We start from the raw sequence: 8,804 nt of genomic DNA on the forward strand, positions 1-8,804 counted from the left end.
TTGTTGTCCAAAGTTTACTAACTTCTGCATTGCTACTATCTTCTCCAATATTTCTTGTATACATGCCTACTGCAGACAACTGAGTGGGGGTAACTCCAACGCCATAATCCCTCACTCGACCATAACGCTTTGGGCCTAATAATTCAGCGAGCACCTGAGATTCGACATGATTGATCGCGTCGGATGATGATGATTCTCCAACGCGCTCTGAAATAAGAGTTGTTGCCCTATCCTATATCTCTCAAAAGAAAAAGTCAAATTAATGTATGCCAATAATAGAACTAATAATAATATTGTTGAAAGATTCAAAGATGAATACATACAACTATATCTCTTGACTCCTTCCGAACAAAACTGCTATCTCGGTGGGTGTGAGTTATCTTATAAAACTCCACCTTACCAGGCTCCCTTCCATTATCATCCATCTACAACAAAAAATATATTGGCAAGCTAGTTATCTTGATACATGTTATATGATAGAATAGTTTAAAATATACATTAATTAAAACATTAAAAGCAAATTATCCTGAATATGCACGTCATCCATGTCTGGACAATCAGCAGGTGACATGTGCTCAGACTGAGACTCATGCTGAGTATGGAACTCGTACTGAGAATGGAACTCATGCTACTGGGGCTCGTCGGGCTGCTAGGACCGCAGGGATTGATCAGAAGAAGATCCCACGGATGTATGCTGAAACTCAACATCTCTGAATCGTTTTCCTCGCGACATATTGTTATCTAGTATGCACAGAACGAATCAAGAATTTTCATCAAAAGAAGAATAAAGAAAAAAGATTGAAAGTCTGTTGAGCTGGCATCTGAAAAACTACACCTGGACAATATAATCAGATACAATTGGCCCAACGTATAGAGAGCGTGCAATGTGAAGCTCGGATTGCAATGTAGACAATGCTCTGAGGATGGCTAGAATTTGCAATTGAAAACTACTTTGTACTGCCCAAATCCTCTCAAAAAGTTTATTTGAATTCATTTTTTCACTAAATCACAAAAGTGTTAGATGTATGCCTTAGAAGCCAATCTGGCTGACACATTGTTAATTCTAAGACATAATTTTTTACTTGATTATTTATTATTGAATAAATAAAAGGCATCTTTTTCATTCATATTGTTTATGTGTCTATGAATTGTCCAAGAATTAATAAGATGATGATGCATATTCTTTAGAGTTAAGAATTTGAGTCATATATCATTGGTGATTAATTTCTAAATACTCTTGATCGATGGATCATCACGAGGACGGTGATCGATCCGATGAGATCAGTGCACACATTATTTTTCTTGTGGATGGACGAGACTCGAGTCCACGGTGTGGCGACATTGAAGTAATAGTGCTGGTGTTTGTTAAAGAACAAGAGTACTGAGCGTGACCAAGACAAAAAGTCACTTGGATATCTATCCACTCGTCAGTGACTTGCTTGATGTTGCAGTAGTATGACTGATCCTTTGACCTGCGGTGCTTCGGCTACTCACAGTGAGGTTATTGTAGTTTGACTGCACGTATACATAGTCTCTAGACATACGGATCCATGCAGTATAGATTGGCTGCAATAGGTTCCCTATAGGAGTAGGGTATGCACCTATATGAAATCTATCGACCTTGGTAGATAAGGAGAGATCCTATGTGATTTATAAGACTGAGTTCGTAAGGCCTCGGCCGGGGCAGTATACACAGTGGAGAAAGAGTTTTCCACTCTCGAACTTAAGTCGAATACATACGATGGGGTTTGACGAGTTGTCCATGACCTTCGTCCTGTAGGGATCTACGATAGAAGAATTGTATCATACGATAACTGCACCTAGAGGTTCATCATTCCATTCTGCTGGGTAGCCACTACATGCTGCTAGGTGTCACTGGTAGATGGTGAGACTCACAGAAAATATCTTGATGATCGATAAACCCCGATGAGTTGAGTTGGAACTATTCCAACCCATTGAAGTAAGTTTTCAATGATATTGTGATAGAGATCGCAATATATCTCACTACCAGTCAGAATAGAATCTATGGGGTCACACACACTAGAGGTATTGACCGATCCGATGGTTGAAATGTGATTATGAATCACGAGTAATCAATTCGATTGATAATCAGTTGAAGAAGGAACAATGAGAATTGATTAATTGGACTTAAAACACGAATCCTACTTGGAGTAGGATTGGAAATCCTACTTGGACTAGGAGTCCTACTTAGAGTAGGATTCCTACAATCTTTATTAGATTAGAATTTTGAATTCAATATGGATTCCTACTTAGAATAGGATTTCTAGAAGTCTTAATTAGATTAGAACTTCCGATTCAAATAAAAGTCCTAATTGGATTAGAACTAAAATTGAATAAATCCTTATTGAATTAGGATTTCTTAAGTCCTAATTAATTATTAATCTAATGAATTATGATGACTCCTAATTATCCAACCATCCCCCATGCCTCCATTCCCGATCCAACCGGCTACTGGTCTGCAACGGAGAGAACTGACTCCTTGCTATTCCCTTCACAGTCTTGACTACTCTCCCTCTCGTCCTGCGTTCGCTCTGGAACAAGAGATGACCAATTGCACCAAAATAGCAGGAGATATGGTGAAAACTGAAGCCAAGAAATCGACTGCCCTCGCCTCTTCCTTCGACGACCACATCCGCCCCATCCTCGACGCCGTTGACCGCCTTCACCAGCTCAAAGTGATGCAGGAGGGCATCGAGCTCCCGACCATCGTCGTCGTCGGCGACCAATCCAGCGGCAAATCCAGCGTCCTCGAGTCTCTCGCCGGCATCAGCCTCCCTCGTGGCCAGGGCATCTGCACCCGGGTCCCTCTCATCATGCGCCTCCAGGACGATCCTTCCCTTTCCCAGCCTCAGCTGCAGCTCGAGTACAAAGACAAGGCCATCCAAACCTCGGAAGACGGCATCGCCGACGCCATCAATTCAGCCACCGACGATATTGCCGGCAGCGGCAAAGGCATATCCAACGCACCGCTCACTCTTGTCGTCAGGAAGAGAGGCGTTCCCGACCTCACTATGGTGGACTTGCCCGGAATCACCCGTGTCCCCGTCCATGGGCAGCCCGACAACATCTACGAGCAGATATCGAACATAATCATGGAGTACATCGCCCCCAAAGCAAGCATCATTCTGAATGTTTTGTCGGCCACCGTGGACTTCCCGACCTGCGAATCGATCCGGATGTCGCAGAGCGTCGACCGGACCGGCGAGCGGACCCTGGCCGTCGTCACCAAAGCCGACAAGGCCCCCGAGGGATTGCTCGAGAAGGTGACCGCCGACGATGTCAACATAGGCCTCGGGTACGTGTGCGTCCGCAACCGCATCGGTGACGAGTCCTACGAGGAGGCCCGAGCCGAGGAGAGGAACCTGTTCGAGAGTCACCCTCTTCTTTCGAGGATCGACAAGTCCATCGTGGGGATCCCTGTTCTGGCTCAGAGGCTGATGCAAATCCAGGCGGCCATCATTGCAAAGAGCCTGCCCGACATAGTGAAGAAGATCAACGACAAGCTCAGCCAGCACATCTCGGAGCTCGATGAAATGCCCGAAAAAATCTCCGCAGCATAGGGGACGCCACGAGGGTTTTGCTCCACATGTTAAGCACGTCGAAGGAGTCCCTGAGAAGACTGCTCATCAGAGGGGAGTTTGATGACTTCCCCGATGATGCCAGCATGCATGCCACTGCTCGGATGGCCGAGATGCTCGCCAAATTCTTTAGGGAGCTGCCCTCCGATTGCCCGAGCGCCGACGAAAGATTTCTGATGGAAGAGATTGCTGTTCTGGAGGAGGCTAGGGGGATTAATGGACTCCCCAATTTCCTACCTCGGCACGCTTTCCTCAACCTCCTCAGGAGGAAGGTGAGGGATATATATCACGCTCCCGGTGAGTTTGTTCGGAAGGTTTGGGCCTACATTGAGGAGGTTGTGATCAGGGTGCTGCTGCACCACTCCGAGAACTATCCCCAGATTCAACATTTGGTTCGAAGGGCAGCACAGAATCTGGTAGGGATTATGAGAAACCAGTCTTGCCATTTTATGAGAGAGACCATCGAGGTGGAAATGGTAGCCGACTACACTTCCTCTCCGGACTACATGAAAAAATGGAGAGAGCTGATGGACGGTCGCGATGACTTCATAGTAACCATCGAGAATTACTTTGGAGCAAGCAGCATTGAATTGAAAGGTCTTGGAGTTGTAGAAGTTGGGCATCTGAGACAGTACGCGGCCATGGCGGAGCAGGCGTTCGACATGAGAATGAGGATCCTAGCGTATTGGAAGATCGTGGTGCTTCGGCTTGTGGACACCCTGGGGCTGCACATCATATACAGCGTAAATTGCTTGGTGGAGAGACAAATGGAGAAGGAAATTGTAGGCGATCTGGTGGGGCCACGAGTGACCAGCTTGGAGAGGATGCTTGAAGAATCTCCAGCAACTGCAGCGAAGCGTGAACGACTCCGGAAGAGTATTGAGCTGATGAAGGAATCCAAGGAGGTCGTGGCAGAGATCATGGATCGTGTGGTGACTACAGTTAACTAGAGGTGATCACGGGCCTTCTGGCCCGCCCAGCCCGCCCGGCCCGGCCCGAAATTTTTCGGGCTTGGGCATTGAAAAAGGGCCCGTTGGTCGGGCCTGGGCAGGAAAAGCGGCCCGACCAAAAAAATCGGGCCGGGCCTGGACACTTAAAAAAAAAGCCCGATTCGGCCCGGCCCGACTATAAAATACTGATAATATTTAAAAAAAAAGAAACCCTAAAACTAAAACTAAATCCTAAACCCTCCCCTCCCCTCGCTGAGAGCCGCCGCGACCAACCCCCCCCCCTTCCGTCGCTGAGAGCCGCCGCCGCCCCCCTTCCTTCGCTGAGAGCCGGCGCCCCCCCTTCCTTCGCCGAGAGCCGGCGCCCCCCCTTCCCTTCGCGGAGAGCCGCCGCCCCCCTTCCCTTCGCCGAGAGCCGCCGCCCCCCTTCCCTTCGTCGAGAGCCGCCGCCCCCCCTTCCCTTCGCCGAGAGCCGCCACCCCCCCTTCCCGTCGCTGAGAGCCGCCGCCCCCCCTTCCCTCGCTGAGAGCCGCCGCCCCCCTTCCTTCGCCGAGAGCCGCCGCCCCCCTTCCTTCGCTGAGAGCCGCCGCCCCCCTTCCTTCGCTGAGAGCCGCCGCCCCCCCTTCCTTCGCCGAGAGCCGGCGCCCCCCCTTCCCTTCGCTGAGAGCCGGCGCCCCCCCTTCCTTCGCCGAGAGCCGGCGCCCCCCCTTCCCTTCGCTGAGAGCCGGCGCCCCCCCTTCCTTCGCCGAGAGCCGCCGCCCCCCCTTCCCTCGCCGAGAGCCGCCCCCCCTTCCTTCGCCGAGAGCCGCCGCCCCCCCTTCCCTCGCCGAGAGCCGCCCCCCCTTCCTTCGCCGAGAGCCCGACTCGGAGAGGGAGAGGTGGGGGGGGGAGCGGGAGAGCTCGGAAGTTCCGAGTCGGAACTCGGAGAGGGAGAGGTGGGGGGGGGGAGCGGGAGAGAGGGAGGGAGGTCGGGTCGGGCCTGTCGGGTCGGGCCTATCAGGTCGGGCCTGTCGGGTCGGGCCTATCAGGTCGGGCCTGTCGGGTCGGGCCTGGGACCAGATTTATGAGGTCGGGTCGGGCCTGGACAAAAATTTAAGCCCGACAGTCGGGCCGGGTCTGGGCATAGCCATCGGGCCTAATTTCTGCTGTGGAGCCCGGCCCGAGCCCGGCCCGACCCGGGTTTTGATCACCTCTACAGTTAACTGAGGTTCCTTTCTGTTTTATCTTGTTTGCTTCTGATGGTCGGTCCTCGGTGGGGGCATTTGATATTTGGAGTCACTTTTTCGTGTCGCTCCCTTGCTCTGGTCTTTAGTACTTGCTATGTATCTGTCAGTGATGGTGTGATAAGTAAAGTATAAAATTTAGCTTTACTATAGCCGATTGATCATTGCTGAGCGAACGTTTCCTTAAACTTTCAAACCTAACAAAAAAATTATAATGTCGCATGGTAGACATACGTTTTAGGTGGCTATATAGGTCGTACTTGTTGGGAATCTAGAGGCTGTATGTGTTTCTGTTCCTTAAACAAGGACGATACTCCCTTTCTATTCAGGCAACTTTCTCATATGATATTTTTCACCTAGAAGCTTCCACCTTCGAGTTTTCCTCAAGGTCAATTTCGACGGAACCTACACTCCAAAGTGGTAGTAGCGGACGGCTGCCAGTTGTTCGACATATATCGATTTTCGAGGCAGAGTTACGAACTGCCTAGGCGGATTTTCGGCATGCGCGGCAGGTGCTGCAAGCCAGTTCGGTTATCTTGGAGAGCGATTCGGCCACGGTGATCAGGTGGATGCAGGAGGGTCCGAGGGGCGAGAGCACGGACCACCTCTTGATCCGGGATATATGGATGATGGCAAGGGATGAGGTGATCTTCTAGGCCAAGCATGCATTTAGAGAGGCTAACGGGACAGCCGACTTGGTGGCTGCCTATACGGCTTATCACTCAGGGTACATTCTGTGGTCAAAAAAGAGGAGCTGTCACGGGCACTCCGCGAACTTGTATTTTTTAATTTTATTGGATGTATTCATACAGGACAGCATAAAGCACCCGCCAAAAAAAAAAAAAAAGAAAAAGAAGAAGAAAAAGAGAACGGGCTAAGAAAGCCATGCTAATATGATGGAATAGATGCAAGTAGGCAAAAAGCACATGTGAAGTCCCTCGCAACCCAATTCCTGAATGAATGATGCCATCTCTTAAAGCCATATTAGTGCGTCCAGCGCATTCGCTCATAAGCTGATGAATGGAATCCAAAGATAAGCTAGCTGAAGCAAGATATCTTGTTGCATCATGCTTCACCTCAGCCAACGAAAAGGTCGACTCCGCCGCCTGTTGCGCCCAAGTCTCTCTCTGTCTTTTCTCCTGCTTAAGCCGACCCGGTTTCTTGGGAGTCACTCGACGTTAGCAGCCGAAAAACCATCGGAAATTAAGGGACACAGAGGGAAGGTCCAGGAGATTGTTTAATCCAGCATCTACTTATTTGTTTTATTATTCCAATTATTTTTTCCCTGTGGCCAGATGGCGGCAGCTGCAAGCGTACTGCAAAAGTTACATATATTTGTTGAGCCATTTCATTTGTGACAGAAGTCGCCTTGATATTGATATAACAGAAAATAATATCCATTTTACGCTACAAACTTTGGCCTGAGGTGCACTCTCATGAAGCTCTGCATCTCTATGTTCACGGCCATATGCATCATTTATGCCATAATTGAACAGCACAAAAACTCTTCTTAGTTCCCGCTGACTCTTTATTGACTCCCATCTCCTATGTTCCTCTCCTTGCCCTTCATAAGGCTCGTGTTGTGCTCGACAGAAAAACAAGTCAAAATTAAAGTGGTAGGATGCTTCCACTATCTGTATACACGTAGTCCGCATGTTATAAGATATTAGTTTACATATAGATTCCATCGGATGAGAAATAGTGTGGTTTTGATGATTAGAGGACCAGATGTAGATAGAAATAACAATGGAAAGCCGTGCTTCGAGGCTAATATTGGCTGTGGCCTTATTGAGGAGGTCCAATCCAGCCCTTAGTGAATGAATGACTTTAAGCTGGCTCTGGTGGCCTTAATATGGGGAAGGGGACGGAGATAACAATAGCAAGGGCGAGGGCATCTGGTTGCTGTCAAGGTATTGCCTTTAAGTTGGCCGAGTTTGGTAAATGGTAATAGCAACTGGTGATTAGATTTGATGAGGGTGAACTTGTAGCCCTTCCAGCCTTTGTTGAGAGCTCTATTCTAACGTTCTGCATTGCTCGACAAATAGGCATAAAGCTAAGAAAGAAGATAAATTAGAATTTTGTTTTCTTTTTTTCCGATTGGGTAACATTGGAAATTGGTTTACCTTCAGCAGGGTGCAAATCGATGTTCAATGTTCGTTCATATTTTTCTCAACATAAAGGTTCACTTACTATATGAGAGAGAGATCCGAGCTAAAGGTAAACTTTTTTAAATTTATTGTTCAAGCTTGGCTCCTTTCTTGATCGAATGAACTTGTTATCAAGTTGAGTTGGTATTCTACTTAATTTTGAAGGCCAAAAAAATTTTGAGTTCTGCTTGTTTACAAGTTGAGCCTAAAGTGCTACTTGAACTCGGCTCATTTCCTAATCAAACAAAGTCCAGTCAAGTTTGTCATCAAGTCAAGCTCAATCTTAAGCTAAACTCATTATCTGTGGGGATGGTTGAGGTCTATCCTCTAGATAGATCAACATTGATATTCAATTTTTATCATCCAAAATTTTTATTTTCCATTCTTGATTTCGATGGCCATTTAATGCTAATTCCCAATCATGCGTATAAGTTCATTTAGGAATAGGCTTTCGCATTTCGATGGCCAACTATGCCGGAGATTATGACCATCAGGATGTGGGATGATACCTCGGACTGATATTTGAGGATTTAGTTTGGTAGGAGTAGGCTTCCTTATCCGACAAGCCACATTATCCTGACTTCTTATCACCCCAACTAGAGTTGACCGTCGGTTGGCTTGCACACAAAAAAAGTATTAAATTTAAATAAGTCTGGGCTAAAATCATCGTCAAGATGAATGTAATATAGGCCCGGGCCCGGGCCCGGCCCATGATCCCAGCCCTCCGGGAAAGACGAAAAAAGAGACATCCGGCGCTGCATCGCCGTTATGACACCCACTTTGATACCGGATCCCCAATCGCCCCGATTTAAAGTCAGTAAATATATTACCGCCTTTATCTGTGCGTGGGACCTACGCTTACCCCCAAACGGCTCGCTTTAAAAGAAC

General features: G+C 48.0%; 1 pseudogene; it reads left to right on the plus strand.

Annotated features, from left to right (window-relative positions):
* The first annotated feature begins 2,467 nt into the window (after nt 1-2,467).
* LOC149753532 (dynamin-related protein 4C pseudogene) lies at nt 2,468-4,549 on the plus strand (annotated as a pseudogene).
* Nucleotides 4,550-8,804: the final 4,255 nt, after the last annotated feature.

This window comes from Phoenix dactylifera, chromosome 5 (assembly GCF_051530095.1).
Source record: "Phoenix dactylifera cultivar Ajwa chromosome 5, Ajwa_hap1_PhDact_Kaust_v1.1, whole genome shotgun sequence".
Lineage (NCBI taxonomy): Eukaryota > Viridiplantae > Streptophyta > Magnoliopsida > Arecales > Arecaceae > Phoenix > Phoenix dactylifera.